The sequence below is a fragment of the Nannospalax galili genome, unplaced genomic scaffold (assembly GCF_000622305.1).
Source record: "Nannospalax galili isolate Female #2095 unplaced genomic scaffold, S.galili_v1.0 scaffold1081, whole genome shotgun sequence".
Taxonomy (NCBI): domain Eukaryota; kingdom Metazoa; phylum Chordata; class Mammalia; order Rodentia; family Spalacidae; genus Nannospalax; species Nannospalax galili.
Genome location: NW_008345251.1, coordinates 60,787 through 76,866, shown reverse-complemented (window position 1 = coordinate 76,866; position 16,080 = coordinate 60,787). Strand labels below are relative to the sequence as shown.

Genomic DNA, 16,080 nt, shown 5'->3' with positions numbered 1-16,080 from the left:
ATTCTCTCCAGAAGTATTGTTCACAGGTCTTCCTATCTCCAGATTTTCCTACCTACTGGATACTTTGGTGTCTGTCAAACTTGATGTACAATTTTAATGGAAAGTCACATTCAGCAAGGAAACAAACACTCAGAGTTGGAGAACTCACGTTTATTTATGCTCACAGACTTAGACAGTTAACACTCTGAAGTTCTGGGCCTTGACCCATAGTTTCTTACAGTTTTCATAAGGTCCCCATATCATATCTTAACTACTACACCATTGGAAGATTTAAATTACAGCCTACATGATTATCAGCACAGATGCTAATGTGTCCTAAGTCATCCTGCTGTTAAGTGGTCAGGGCTTACAGAAGCAGACACTATGTGCAGGGGTAAAGACAATCTTTAACAACAAAATCTATTCCAGTTGCCTTAACAAGCAAGGTTGCAAAGAGATAGTCCACTAGATAACTCTGGTGTTTGTTCCTCAAGATATCTTTGAGGTATTTTGTTCTCCATTTTCGTAAGCATTCATAAAACCGCTATATTACACCCTAAAGTATAAAACATATAAAATTCATCATTAAATGATAAAAACAAGGTCAAACACACATAAACGTAGCATCAAATGTATGGGTATATTTCTTTCCTCTTCTTTATCAATGTAGGAATCCATGCTCTGATCTATCATTTCCTATGCTGGGGAGCCTCACTGTCTCAATCTTGTAGGTTGCAAAGCTTTACCATCAAGAGATCTTGTAGGTCTGCAAAGCTTTACTGTGACGAGATTAGATAACATGACATTTTGAAATTTTTTTTCTCCTTCAAGATTGCTTTGGATATTTTAGTGTTGTGCACATACTATGTCAGAAACAAATGACAATAAACAAGATAACGCTGTTTCATTGGCAGCAATTTGCCAGATACTACCACTTTCTTTTATAGTCTGTCTAAGGCAAGCAAGACTTTCTTTTAAATCCAAACTTAGTAATATTAACTTTCAGATCACACATTACACATCACACAGCAAATCTATCATATATCTATCTATCTATCTATCTATCTATCTATCTATCTATCTATCTATCATCTATCTATCTATCATCTGTCTATCTATTTATCATCTATCATCTATTTATCTATCATCTATCATCTATAACCAACTATCTATCATCTATCTCTTCATGTATACATTTCAGTATTGCCCAGAAAGGTTGAAAGGCCCCAGAAAGGTTTAAGCGGTTTCAGAGGCCTGAGACCTTCAAGCTGCTACTTGCCCATAGAGCCTGTTCGGCAGAAGCAGCTGCAGGGGCTGACAGTCAGGCTGCAGGATCAGAGGTGAACGGCAGAGTTCAGTTCAGCTGCAGAGATAACAGCAGGACCAGGAGATGGGAGAACAAGAGGTCAGGCATTAAAAATAGTGCTGTAATGATTTACATATTTGAAATTTTCATGTTAGTAAGTGAATCTTTCTGTATTATAGTAGAGGTAAAGTAATAGAAACATAAGAAGTTTTCTTTCTGTATTTTCTTTCTGTTTTACATCAAAGTCTGTTGTTGAAGAATCTAGAAACGATGCATTAGCCCTTCATTAGTGAACTCTAAGCTTCCCATCTTGATGCTTGACTGCTCATGGCTTCCACTAGTGAGGTCAGTTCACAGCCCAGGAAAGGTGCTCCCTCTCCATTATATCCAGCAGGAGAAAGGAAAACATCAGGGAAACTTATATGCCAATTATCTTTTGAATAGCTAATACAATTCACTTCTAATGGCCATATCACTGCATCTAGTTATACAAGAGGATGGAAATATCCTTTTATTCCAGTTTCATGTGTGATCAGCGAAAGCAGAGGCTGTATTATGGAGGAGGCAGAGGGGAGACTGGCAAGGGCATGCACTATGCACCACAGCTGCTCCCTGCTTCCATGTAGAGGTGGTGGGCCTGATTCTCTTTATCCCTTCATTTACTTACCTCACGGAGAAGGGAGGAAAACTCAGTCTGGAGAGTTTGGAAGAAGACAACATTAGGTATTAGCTCAGGCTTATTTCTCTGAAAAAAAAAAAAAAAAAGAGCCCACGTATTGGGAGCACATAACCCTAGCTGCTCCACAGAAGATTTACACTGCCTGGCCACAGGAAGGCACAACTGTGGTTTTCTAGCTCTGTGTTGGACAGTAAAAGGGATGCTGTGTCTTCCTTCATGTGCAAGTCCATCGTTGCCAGGGATATAGCCACATGCTCCAAATAGCTTCATCAGAATAAACGTGATATCAGTTTCACTCTTGTGTGTTTCTCAGGAGACTTCCCTTGTGTGAAAGACAGTGATTCTGTGATGTGATCTCTCAATCAGCCAACAATCTGAGTGCATTTTCTTTTCAAATACTGTAAGTAAAGAGAATGGCACTGTAGTCCCCTGACTCCCATGTCCAGGCTTATCTCAAACATGAGGTACAGATTCCACAAGACAGAAATACATGAAAACACTGAAAAGAGAGGGCTATCCTATACCAAAAAAAAAAAAAAAAATTCCAAAAACAAAGACAAATAAAAATGTGGTAGTAACTGGAAAAATAACAATAAACAGCTCACTCAAAGAGATGGAGATGGGCTACAGAGCATGCTCAGAATAATTTCTCTAACTGACTGAAACCGAGTCTGAATGAAATGTTCCCACATCGCCCCATCATGTCTGCTGTCAGGCCCGAGGGCTGGAGGACTGGCAGATCACACATGGGCAGAGGTACATTTGGTGCCCAACAGCTATATCCTCTCCACTAATCAAATCACTGTTGATCTATTTCTGTCTATACCTATCTAATATTTCTTGTCTGACCAACAACTGACTTTCCTCAATGCAAGTGAAACTACTAATGATTTATAAAAAATTTGGGGACTAGAGAGATGGCTCATTGGTTAAGAGCAGGGGCTGCTCTTGCAGAGGATCTGGGTTCGGTTTCCAGTACCCACATGGCAGCTAACAACCATTTATAACTCTAGTTTCAGGGGGATCTGATGCCCTCTTCTGACCTCAGTGGGCATTTCATGTCACAGTGTGCTTACATACATGCAGGCAATAGATTCATACACATAAAAATATTTTAAAAGATTATAAAAAAGAACTTTAACCAGTTTATAAATGGAGGTGTGAGAAGAAAGTCATGAGTGTCTGCTGATGGATGAATGGATGAAGAAATGAAGTAGACCTCCACCATTCATGACACAGGCATTTTTCAAGATTTTGATTTCATAGCCATTTGGTTCGTCCTTCATGCTTAGACAATGCTGTAAGGCCAGCATGGAAAACTGGGAAGCCTTATGTTAGCATGTACTCAAAAATAAAGTATTATAAAAAGTTGAAACCTGGCTTTACATTTTATTTATTTATTATTTATTTTTACTTCAGATTTCTTTTTAATAAAACAGCTCTCACGTACAGCCCGCACACTCGTCTTTCCTGAGGGGTCTCTTTCCTGATGCCCTTGTAGATCCCTAAAGCATCCCTGGTCTACCCCTCCCTCTCAGCTGCAGAAACAAAGACATCTTTCAGCAGCCTGTGGCTCTGTCCAAAGACAATGGGCGGTACTCTGGATCCTGCACGTTCTTGAAACTGACCTGGTTGTCAAGCAGGAGCTGCAGCTTGAAACTGGCTGAGCCTCCAGCCTCGAGACACTCCATCTGGTAAGCGAACACTGCGTCAAAGCTATGCACGCTCCCTCTCGTTCGAGTCCACCCAGGACGTTGTAAACACACTAAAGGAGGAAGTGCCTTGAGCACAGGACGGTGGACAGAACCACAGAGTTGTCCCATCGTCACAGCCTTGTTAGTGGAACCCCTGTGCACCTCTACTCTTGCTTCAATAATCTTTGTCAGCCTGAGACAATTTCCTTGAAAGCCACTGCCACCAGTGACTGTGACTGTTTTGCCTGTTAATTTGTAACATTCGGGGCTGTCTTGGGCATGAATTGAAACCCTTCACTCAATTGAGTGTCAGCAGCAATTGAACACTCTTCTCCGGCTATTGCCATTATAGAACGTCCACGGAAGGCAGCCGGCAAGAAGCGCAGCTGCACAGGGCGGTGGAGCCCGGGGTCGGGATTCCCAGCTCCCACCCCAGTGTGCGGCACAGACAGCAACTAGCTCCTGTTGTCTGGGGGCAGCATGGCTTCTGGCTTCTACATTTTTTTATTAATTGAATTTTAATTGTTCTGAAACTGGGAACATTGAAATGTTTCAGGGTTTTTATTTTTTCAGATTTTTACTGTTTCAGGAATACAAAAGGAAAATCTGTGATTGTTCTCTGTCGGTTAAGGCTCAGTATAACTGTACAGAAGACTCTCCTAGGGCAGGCATTGCGCATGGAAAACAGGGAAACCTTTAAAATTATTGTCAGAAATAGTAACCTCAAAATGGGAAATCCTTTGGTTTTTTCCCAATAGTAGTAGTGGCACCATATGGCTAAAGAAACCAGTACACTTCAGTACAGGACACTGTCCCAGTTATTCCCATTCACAGACATGTTTTACTCACATCTGTGATTGGGAAGCCTGTAAGTAGCAAAAGTTTTACCAAGCAAATAATGTTTTGCCATTATAACTGGTGTCTTTAGCTTTTGTCTTTTCCCTGTGCTTGCACAAGCAATGGTTTCTCACTTGTTTTTGTCTAAATCTGTTTTGATTAGATCGGATGCTAAGAAGAGAGAGCATGACCGTTAACAGATCAATAACTGTTACCAACGCAGCAGCAGAAACGAGCCTTTTAAGAAAACAATGATTTAATTATCCCGAGGTAATGCTTCTGTGCCTAGACACAAAATAGCAGCTACTACATTGCATGGTTTGTTACCCAATGAAATGGCAACGTAACATAAGTAAAATGTTTTCAAAGAACTTTGACAAAAGCACTATGTGTGTTGTCTTGGAAAAGAGGGAAACCTTTAAAATTATTGTCAGAAATAGTAACTTCAAAATGAGAAATTGTTTTACATTTTCTGCTGATGTGGTGTTCTTATATATGTTATTTACACTGACATCTGTGTGCAGTTAGGACAATCAGCCACGTCTGTTTTTTAGTAATGTTGTGAAGATGGTAAGAGGAAAGGAAGGTAGGAGAGCTGGGTTCCATGGAGTGAAAATCTTTCTAATGCAAAGTGATGATAATGGTCATGGTCACAATGATGATGATGGTGGTGGTGGTGATGGTGGTGGTGGTGGTGATGGTGATGATGGTGGTGGTGGTGATGGTGGTGGTGGGGGTCGAGGGGGGGTGGGGGTGGGGGTGGGGGAGTAAGCAAGAATTTGCAGAAACTGAGGTACTCAAAAAATGACACTTTCTGTGACTTCAGGGGAAAGAATTACTAATGTTCTTTAGTAAGGGGATTTAATTTCACCAGTCATGGATTGGTACAGTGGTACAAAAGGCCTTGGGCCAGAGCAGTGGGGATATTGTAACAGAGACTTCAAGAAAGAGGAGAAGCCTTAAACGGATGGGCTCTAGTATAAAGGATGGACCAGAAAACAGCCATTGACAAAAGAGACATAAAAGAACAGCTGACTGCTTTTGGGCTGTTCTGCAGGGAGGGAAAACCCTGCTGAGAATTCACAAACCATATGAATTTAAAGACCATATTTAAAATCCCCACATGACTTGGAAAGCAGCAAACTGAGGCACAGCAGGCAGAGTGGGCTTAAACTGGAACAACACTGTTCACCAGCAGAAACTAGAGGAGACCTCTTGGAGAGTGCATCTCAAGACAGGAACTTCACAGACACGATTCTCAACTTCAGAATGCCATAGGGAACAAGGCACCACACACCTCTGTTTCTGTCCCTGAATTTCTGTGTTAACAGGCTAAGTGACCAAGCATCAGAGATGAAATCATCATAGAGCACTGTGGTACAGGAGCCAGTGACAAATAATGTCACTGTGGGTTTACCAGAGCAGAGTGACCTTGTGCACCATGCCTAACTTCAGCCTTCTGACCTCTAATGTGGGAATTATCGCAGTATTAGGTTTGTTAAAAGAATTTAATGTGTTAATGTATGGAAAGTAGTTATAACTATAACCATCATTGGAACATAGGAATCACTAAGAAAAGGCAGATGTAAGATCATCATCATCACCACCATCACCAACATCACCATCATCATCTCAGCGATGGAATGCACCATCCTGCCTATTTTATTTAGGTTGCTATTCCTACAAATGTGCTCAGGTGAATCTATCTGGTTTGTAATGAAAAGACAATCATAACAACCATGCATCTCAAAACTGTGCGACTTGACATGCCTGGATTATTTCTTGAGTGGCAGCAGAACTAAGAGCTAAGAGAAATTAATAGGTAACTACTAATCTGCATTTGTTTTACTTCCTCTTGCTATACCGTGTATTTGTTGTGCATTTTCTAAAGGCTAGAGCACCAGCCTGCTCATCATTCACTGCCCTTACATACCATGCACACTGTCTTGCAAATAACAGGACTTCTGCTTATTCGCTCATTCATTCATTCATTCAAAGTTCATTAAGCATCTTCGATGTGCGTCACTTTTGGCTTGGGAATATATTAATAAACAAACAAGTGCTTTCACTTGACCTTTTCTGTTGAACCCTGTCACAAATCGTGTAACTGATGCATGGCAGAGCCAGGCTGCTCCAGCTCCTCAGTTTCCTCCTTCTCCAATATGCTGCTCTGGTTCTTATGAGAAAGAATCACATTCTCTGGGTAACTCAAAAGTGACAGGCTCATAATGAGGAAGCAAGCGCCAAAGGTCATGGCTTTCATCTTTTCCTCAGGTCTAGTGGGAAGTGAATGTCAAGGGGTCAGAAACTTGCCATTGCTGGGAACCAGCCTCCCACCTACTTATGACTCTGACACACGATCAGGAGTCTGACCTGGAAAAGCAAGAATGTGACTTTGTAAGTGTCAAAAAGCATTAAGAAACATGTTTTGTTTTTCTAATGAGAAGTAGCTTACAAAGAGCTAGCACAAACACATTGCAGGAAATTACTGCCAAGAAAGGTTAAGTGCTTTGGAAACGTGGGAGAGAGTTCTCAGGCTGGTACACTTTTTGCAAAGTTAATTTAGGCATTAGGAGGAGCTTATTGCAAAGTTAATTTTTGTCTAGTTTGAGAGTCACAAACTCCACAGTCATGCAGGCTTTTGTCATCTCCTAGACACCAGAAGGCTTGTTTCTAAAGAGACTACCCTGCCTGTCATGGGAAGTATCTCATGTCACTTGTCATGGGAATAACATGCCTCCTCTGTTCTGTGAGCTGGCCCACCTCCATTTCATATGTCCTATGATGGGCTTTTCATTTGCATAGTCAATGTGTGTTATAGTGAAATAACATGAGAAATAAAAACGTTGAATGGGCTCATATGTTGTGTCTTGATGACTTGCAAGGCGTTTTGACAGAAATTTTTAAGAAATTCAAGAAACATTTCTTGAAATTTATTTGATCTTTTTTGTGAAGAAATATTTATCTGACTTAGGTGAGATAACCATAAAATAATTTTTTTCTTTTTTAAAAAATGATTTATTTCTTATTGATTCCAGAATTTCATGCAATGTTTTTCGATCATACTCAATAATTTTTAACTGTAAAATAATCCTGTAATATGTCCCTTCATGAGTTTTTCCACTGTTTGTGTCTATTTCTTGTGGCTGTGTATAGACTTCTATCCTACACACGCACTTTGAATGGTCTTAAAAGTGTTCTATGTGTGGGATATAGTACTGGGTGTTTTGATTACCCCCGACCTATATTGTCACTTTGGCAATCTTTAGATAAAATGGTTAGCTAAATGCAGTCAAAGATGAACAAAAGCATTAGGTTTGGCTGTTTCTCTGAGAGGTTTAGTGTTTTTTAAGTTTTGACTCTTTTTTATCAGTTATGGAAAGGGCTCACATTTTGGAAAAACACCATGCACTAATAATCATTTCAAGACTATTTTAACAATACCCAGGTTAACTAACTCTTCCATCCCACTAATATACTCATTTTATACTGATACTGGAACTCTCATTTCACTTAAATGGAAAAGTGGGTTGCAACTAGATGATTTTTATCTTGATTAATCAATGCACAGAAAACACGCCAAGCATCAGTTTAACATGGGTCCCTCAGAAGCAGAACCTGGACCACAGCACAGGTTGAACACGACACATGTGCCCTGCCTATATTTTTCTGTTCTCAGATGACAAGCTGCCATGCACAGGTTCCTGTGTCCTGTAACAAAGACACCATGGGGACTCTGTGCATCCAGCTGCAGAGAAGCAATGAGAAAGTAGGGCAAGGAGAAGGAGGCTGCACACATTAACCGGCCCTGTCATGTTCGTCTTCACTCAAGGACTAGGAAAACTAATATTATGAGGTGTAGTTCTTCATGAGTTTCTTACACTGGTGCTTAGGGGTGCTAAAACACAAAAGCCTGATCACTCATTATTCAGGCCATTCCTCACGGTGGTCTTTGTGAGAAAGAACTTAGAGGGAGAAGGCCATATTTTCCTTTAAGAGTCACAGTAGGCTTGCTTACTACCTGTCAAATAACATCCAGCTCCTCTTCCAATGTTTCCGTGGGTATCAAGTCAAAGCACAACTCTTTCTCCCAAGGGAACAGGAGGGAGTTTATTCTGAGCTAAATATACGTGACCAGGACTCTAAACACAGCTTCGGGTTTCTCTCTGTGGCATGTTCACCTATGGAGCAGGCCACATGGGATTATGTAGTCACAGAATGAAGTCTTCCCTCAGTGAATTTCCCAAACACATTGATAAAATACTGGGTAAGAGACAGCCTAGTTTTCCAGTTTCCGATGTCAGAGCACCAGCTTTAGGGCTGGTGGAGATTAGAGGGGTGCTAGGGTTAACAGTGCATCACAGAAGTTTTATCTGATAGATGAGCGGTTGGATGCAGAGGTTTGCAATAATGGCCAGGAAGGCAACACAGATGTGACTTTTCTGGGGACTTGCAATTCACAGTTAAAATATAGAGCATACAGTCTACACGGTTCTTATTATCAAGTCTTTTATATTCACAGTGCTGTCATTATTAAAAGATAAAAGGAGCAAGCACTTTGACTTATTAACAGTTAAAACTGGTTTTGATAAAGTTTCATGTATCACTGCACAGACTATTGAAAAATAGCTTTAATTTGGGAGAGGAGGCTGAAAAAATGGCTCAGCTGTTAAGAACACTGGCTGCTCTTACAGAGGACTGGGGTTTGGTTCCCAGCACCCACATGGAAGCTAACAACTGTCCTTAACTCCAGTTCTGGGGGATCCAACACCCATTTCTGTCTTCATCAGGCATTGCATGCAGGGGTGTACTTACATACATACAGGCAAAACACTCATAAATATACATAAAATATGAATAAGTCAATCAATTTAAAAATTTTTTAAATAGCTTTAATTTTTAAGGCTTCAGTTGACGCGTACAACTTATTGTAATACCAGAATACTTTATCACTTTCTACTTAAAAGATTGAAACTGTCTTATATTGGGCTGATCTTATATATTTCCTATATTCAGAATTTTGTTTATAAAAATATTTTAATGACAATGTACATTGAATCACAAATTAGCTTTGAAAGATGACTGGGGCTATCCCCACACAGATTAAAAAAGTGCTAGATGAGTCAAATTTCCCTGCTATGGATAGATGCTGATCAAAGAGGCTGTGGTAAGTCGGGGGCGGGGGGAGGCACTTCAGGCTGTGGTAAGGGTGTTCCACCTCTGTGGGCACTGGACCGGGTTTCTGGTTCTACTTGCCCCTCACTGATTCATTTTACCTCTATTCTCCATCCTTTCTTCCTCTATGAAAGATGAATGACTGAGTGACCCTTAGGAACAGCAGGATCTTAATCTAAAGCTAAGTAGCATAACAATTCACCAATAAAACTATATAAAATAATCCCTTCTACTGACTTTGAAGGAGCATTATTTTCTTTTTGAATCACCAAAATAAAAATCAATATAAAAAAGACATTAGATATTCAAAACTGGAAATGTACTGACCACTGCTGAATTATATAAACTTTGCAAAATCTCAGAATGCTAGAGAATGTGCATGCTGTCTAACTTCTGCTGGAGAAAACTCAATGACTAGAGATTCCAAGAACAAAAATAGGTTAGCATTAGAAAAGAAATTTATAGGCTGGGGTGGTTGCTCAGACCTGTAATCCCACCACTTCGAAGGTTGAGGGAGGCGAAGATTACCAGGAGTTCAAGACAGCTTGGCCTACATAGCAAGACCTTGACTCAAAACACAAAATAAAAATTAAATAAAGGAAATTTCTGCAAGCTAATTTAATTCTGAAAATAGGGTTTTTAAAATTAGGAATGAAATTAATTAAAAGTTTATCACTTTATTGATTTAAATGAACCTACCTGTACCTGACTGGATAGATATTACAGGCTATCCAATAAGGAAAACAGTTTCCAGTAGCTCTTCTGTAAAAGACTGAAATAGTTGCCCCATATATGAGAAAAAAAGCTGTAGTACATTTGTCTGAAATATCAGAAAAACTTGTAGTGACTGTATCTTGAATTATTTGTGTTTATTGTTCCTAGTTTGGTGATTATCCATGGTCTCTAATATGCCACTTGTGGATTGGAATGCTATAGTTTGCCTCTTACTCAGAAAGGTTTCATTCCCAGGTTGGCACTGGTGGGAGGGGCTAGAAATCTTAAGAGGTACCCCCTGTTGGAAGTGTTTGCGTCACTGGGGGCTTGTCCTAGATGGAATCTCAAGACCTGGTCTATTGTCTTTGCTTATACTTTCCAGCCATGAGGGGAATGGTTTGACTCCACAGTTGACTTCTTCCATGACTATCTCAGATGTGTTATAACGATGGAAATCTGACACAGTTAGGAAGCCGCAGATAGTTTTATGTGGATCAGTCATCCAGCCTGTAATTTTCTCCGATGGGACAAGAACTGAAGAAAGGAGTAGACTTCTGAGGCACCACACAAAGTGAGCTTGGGAACACCAATAGAGTGACTTTCTTAGTTTTGCTTGAGAATCACTCCCAACACTAGAGTCTGATGGGCCTTTGTCTGTGAAACAAGAGCATTCTGACAGGACAGAACACTCCTGGAGAGCAAACTGATTGTACCGTACACAATTTCAAGTCCTCACAGAAAACTGACTGACTGAAGCACTGTGCCTCCCTAAATAAGGGTAAGAAATAATGAGTTTGTGGAATAAATGTATATACAATATTAAGAATATTGACAACTGATTGCTGCTAGATGAGGAACAGCTGACCCTCCTAAAACAAAGACCTGTAGATAGGCTGACTAGATTCACCAGATGGACAAGTAGTGGGGAACGGCTGGGGGTGCCAACAACACAGGAGACAGTAGCAGGATATCAGAGTATAAGGGCTCTAGTAGGGGGAGGGAGGCTATGGGAGGGTGCCATCTGGGAAGTGGGTGTATAGTTGAATAAGATGGTTTGGGATGTTCTGTGTGATATACACACACAGAAAAAAAAATCAACAAATTTTTAAAAATGTTTTGTATTTGAGGAGGAAGCATGGAAATTTACATCATGTTAATTAGTAGAGGTGATAAACATTACCACTGAAATCTACCTGATGACTTTATATCCATGCTCAGATGCCAAGGAGCTCAGAAAGTAACTGACTGTGACTAGTAATAATCAGATAAATAGACATTAGAAACGCATGTGCAAACATCTTAATGTCAATTGTATTAAAAATGAATTTTTCTGTAAAAAAAATATTAAAATTAATGAAATTGATGGTAATTTAGCTGGCCATGAGAATCTCATCACAGGCTTTACTCCAGGAGGGGAGAGAGGGCTTAGTAAACGAGACTTGTTCTTGTATGGAAGTATAGTCAGATGAGGAGTGTGCAAAATCATATGAAAAGATACATTAAAATAGTTTACACATCTTTCTAAAACTATAATACTTTAAAATCCTAGGACTAAAGAATAGAAAATGTAAATGTACCCGCTGAGCAAAGTATCTGTCAGGAAGAGCACTCTCCAGTATAGAAAACCTTTAGTGAGACACTGTGGCTATTAAAGAGCTACAGTGTTCTTTGAGGGGTTGGAGTCACTGGCAAAGTCAAGCCCCAGAAACCACAGTGTCTTTCTATGTTGAATATAGTTCCCCTGAGAAATGTGTGTCCTCAGAAGAAGACTATAAAACTCCATGCAGGATTGACGATGGAGATTAGGTATGCACCCACTGCTTACAATCCAGACAGAATTTCATGTAAAAAACATCAGTATAGCTATCATCCACTCAGTAGTGCCTGTGGAACATGTGACAGTTATTATTGTCAACTTGGTGGGCTACAATCACCCAGGGGACAAGCCTCTGGGCACATCTGCAAGGGATTATCTTGGTTAGGCTAACTGAGGTACGAAGACCTACTCTAAAGAAGGGTGGCACGCATTCTGCAATGCATCAGATGGTGGAATCTAACTGAGGACAGGCACTCTGGGTGCTCCCCTTCTTGACTACAAATACACTGTGATCAGCTACTTCAAGTCCCGCTGCCTTCATGCCCTGCTGCCTTGATGCCCCGCCATGATGGACTGCACCCTCACGGTGTGAGCCAGGATAAGCTCTTCCTTCAGTGGCTTTGTCAGGGCATTTCTCCCAGCAACATGAAAAGCAATGGAGACACTCATAGGCAGTTTTCATAACTGCCCAAGGCAGGGATAACAGGCACTGTTTTGTGGACAATTAAAGTAGAGCACCAAGAGGTTAAGAAGTACCGTCACTGTGGAACCACTGCGGCCATTAAGCCAGACCTGAAAACCAGTGTCCGGTTCCCACTTTCCTGGTTGTTTTTTATCGTCAACTTGACAAACCTGGATTCACCTGGCAAGAGGGTACCTCAGTTGAAAACTGCCTTGATCAAATTGGCCTGTGGCTATAACCGGGCCACAGTGTCTTGATTGACGGTTGGTATAGAAGGACCCGGTCCACTGTGGGTGGCATCATCCTTAGTCAATGAGCCTAAGCCTGTGAGCAAGTTGGAAAGGGAGCCAGCAAGCAGCCTTCCCACTTAGTTCCTGCCCCCACATCCCTCAGTGATGGACTGGGGTCCTTTTCTCTTCAAGTTTCTTTTGGTCAGAATGTTTTATAAAAGCAATACAATGAAACTAGGAAATCAGCTGAGCCTTCTTCCTAGCATGGCTTTATGTATTTTTTGATTAGTTCACATAGAAACAAATAGAATGAGTGTTTGCTGCAGTAAGTTCCAATTTTGAGGCCTAATTGTATGCTTTTTATACATCAACTCTATAGAATGCTACCAATAGTTTTAATACACAGCATTAATACATGGGCTTATAAAGAGGAACATGTAAACATCAAGAAATACCATGTGAGACGTGCTGAATTGTAGAGTCCTTGCTTTTAATGAGCTTAAGCAGATTTCCCAAACCAAAAGGTCAGGAATGACAGATCAGTTGCCAGCACTATATTTATCTTAATTTTGCTAGGTAAATAAATGTTTGCTCACCAGTGAGCCTGATACCAAGCTTCTGATCTGAGCCTCGGGGTGTCTCCATACTGTTTATAAGGAAGGTAAACGGGGGATCATTCTCTGGGAGAGGACCTCAGAAATGTGACTTGAGAGCGTATGTAGTTGAGAAGCAACTGTTTTACCTTAGAAAAATATGTGTTTTGAGGGGCTTGAGGAGCTGATGAGAAATGTCAAAGGTAAGGTCACATAATTGGTAACCAGTATGAGTTCAATGTTCTATCTGCTTCATATTGCCTATTTAGCAGTCACCGTTACTTGCTTGTAAATGATGCCGAGGAGCATCTAAGGGCTTGCCTTATCATATGCTATGTCACCTTGGGTCCTTTATGAAAATGTTAATAATACACTGAAAGCATTCCTGTTCCCCCTTCACATTTCCAAAATTAGTACCCCTCCTTATGGTCTCAGAAACTGGGCCTCTGCCATCACTGGCCTTTGCTCCATCCTTTCCTTACGCAGTCACATGGCACCAGTAGAGGTTCGGAGGTGCCTGAGGAAAGAGGCCTGTGGTAAGGGAGTAAGGCGCCTCTCCATCCTCCGGAGGAGTGTGGACAGCTTTGTATTTCCCAGTGGTTATTAAAAACTTAGAGAATTGCCAACATTTATATATGAGCTCACCTATACTTCATAGCTTACAGTTTTTCAGTAACAAAGGAAATATTTACCGAGTACCTGTTATACACCAGGCGCTGAAGCTTAGGATACAGTAATAAACCAGATAAAAATTTTCCACCCTGCTAGAGCTTACATTTTAATGGTACAAGACTCAATACATATTAACAAATATTTATGCTTACATTTAGATAGCATAGTTATAAAGAAAACCGAAGAAAAGTTTTATGAAAATCATGAATTAGAAGTTTTAGGAAGATCAGGAAAATATTTTCCTGGTGGAAGAGAACTTTCTGAATTATAGAAAGGAAACTTCCCAGTAGAACTGGGGGGAAAGAATGCCAGGAAGACAGCAAAGTAAGTGCGAATTGGTGGCAGTGAGCTTGAGATAGTCAAGTGAGATAGGTTGGGGGTGACTGACGACAGTGAATGAAAGAGAACCGAGGTGGATGGAGACAGAGGTCTGAACATCCCTGAGAGCTGGGGCAGTGTTTGTACTTGATTATACCACAACTAGGACATCTTTGGGGTCTTTTCATCAGTGGACTGACCACGTTTTACTTAGACTAGATCTTGTCACATCAGCAGTAACCCAGGTGAGAGTGGATGCTAGGTTAGACCAGGGAGACAATTCTGCAGAACATTAGAGTTGGCAGAGGCTTGCCACAGTTTGGAAGGAAAACCTGTAAGTGATGTCAGTGGACCAATAAAAAGAGATGAACTAAGGAGCGACCTCCTGTCTTAGAGCAGGGAAACTGAGTTTTTCCTGGATTTGGGCTGGGATGGTTAGTGCTAACAGTCAGGTTCACAGAACGCTTTTTCTTCTAGCTGCCTGCCTCTGTGCCACCATTATGGACTCTTACCCCTCTCGAACCATAATTCCAAATAAGCTCTCCCTTCTATAAGTTGCGCTAATCATGGAGTTTATCACAGCAACAGAAAACAAACTAGAGCATCTGTTAACAGTAGACCAGATTAACTTCGTTGTGATCACGTAATAGTATGAATTGATAAAGAATGATTTACAGCCACATTCTTCTTCATGCATGAATCTCACAAACACACTATTGAGGGGGAAATACCAGTGGAGACCACGGCATGACTTTATCTTTCAGTGCTCATAAGTAGGAAAACTACCTTTTTTTTCAGATACATACATGAAAGCAAAACAAAAGAAAAGCTAGAGAATTAACACAAAATTAGGGAAATGGTTACTTTTAGGAGTAGGGAGATGATCTGTAAAGAGCTGTAAGTTCCTGCTAATAGACTTAGAGAATAGAAAGGATGGATTATTATTCTATAAAGGAAATATATTTGTTTAACTACGTATTTTATGTATACAAAACCATTTCACATTTTAAAATATTTTGTTATTTTTATTTCTTATGTGTATGAGTGTATTGCCTGCATGCACCAAGTTCCCCAAACTCGGTCCTCGGCAACCAGCATTGTACTCTGTTTCTGTGGATGTGATTTGTTTAGATTCGACCTGTGTCAGATCATGTGATGTTTGTCTTTCTATGTCTATCTAGTTTACTCAACACAATGGCATATATTTCCCTATTGTTGAAATTGGCAGCTTTTCCTGGGGAGTTTATTTATTCTAGTGACAACCACAGACCAAAGAAATGATTTCATCTAAGCACAACTTTGTGACTCCATGTGTTTCCTGGGTTTACTTGAAGGAGCTTGTGTGAGGTGTTAGGGAACATGGGTTAGTTTGGGGACAGCTGCATCACTGAAAAGTCCCACCTCAGCATGGTTCCACAGATCTGCGTCATTAGAATTCCCCACACAACTTGTAGGCAGCTAAACCACTAGAGTCTCCTCAGCCCCTGCTTCTAGTAACTGAGGGAGGGTCCTCCTGAGTCCCGTAAGTTTCTTGTGAAGTCTGTGTCTCAAGTCCCTCCTTCCCTCCTTTCCTCCACTGGAGAATGTTTCCATCTGGAGGAAAG

The 16,080-nt window shown here is 40.7% G+C and overlaps 1 pseudogene; it reads right to left on the bottom strand.

The window, feature by feature from the left end:
* Window positions 1-1,242: 1,242 nt before the first annotated feature.
* Window positions 1,243-16,080, bottom strand: part of LOC115071764 — a 30,050-nt pseudogene continuing 15,212 nt past the window's right edge.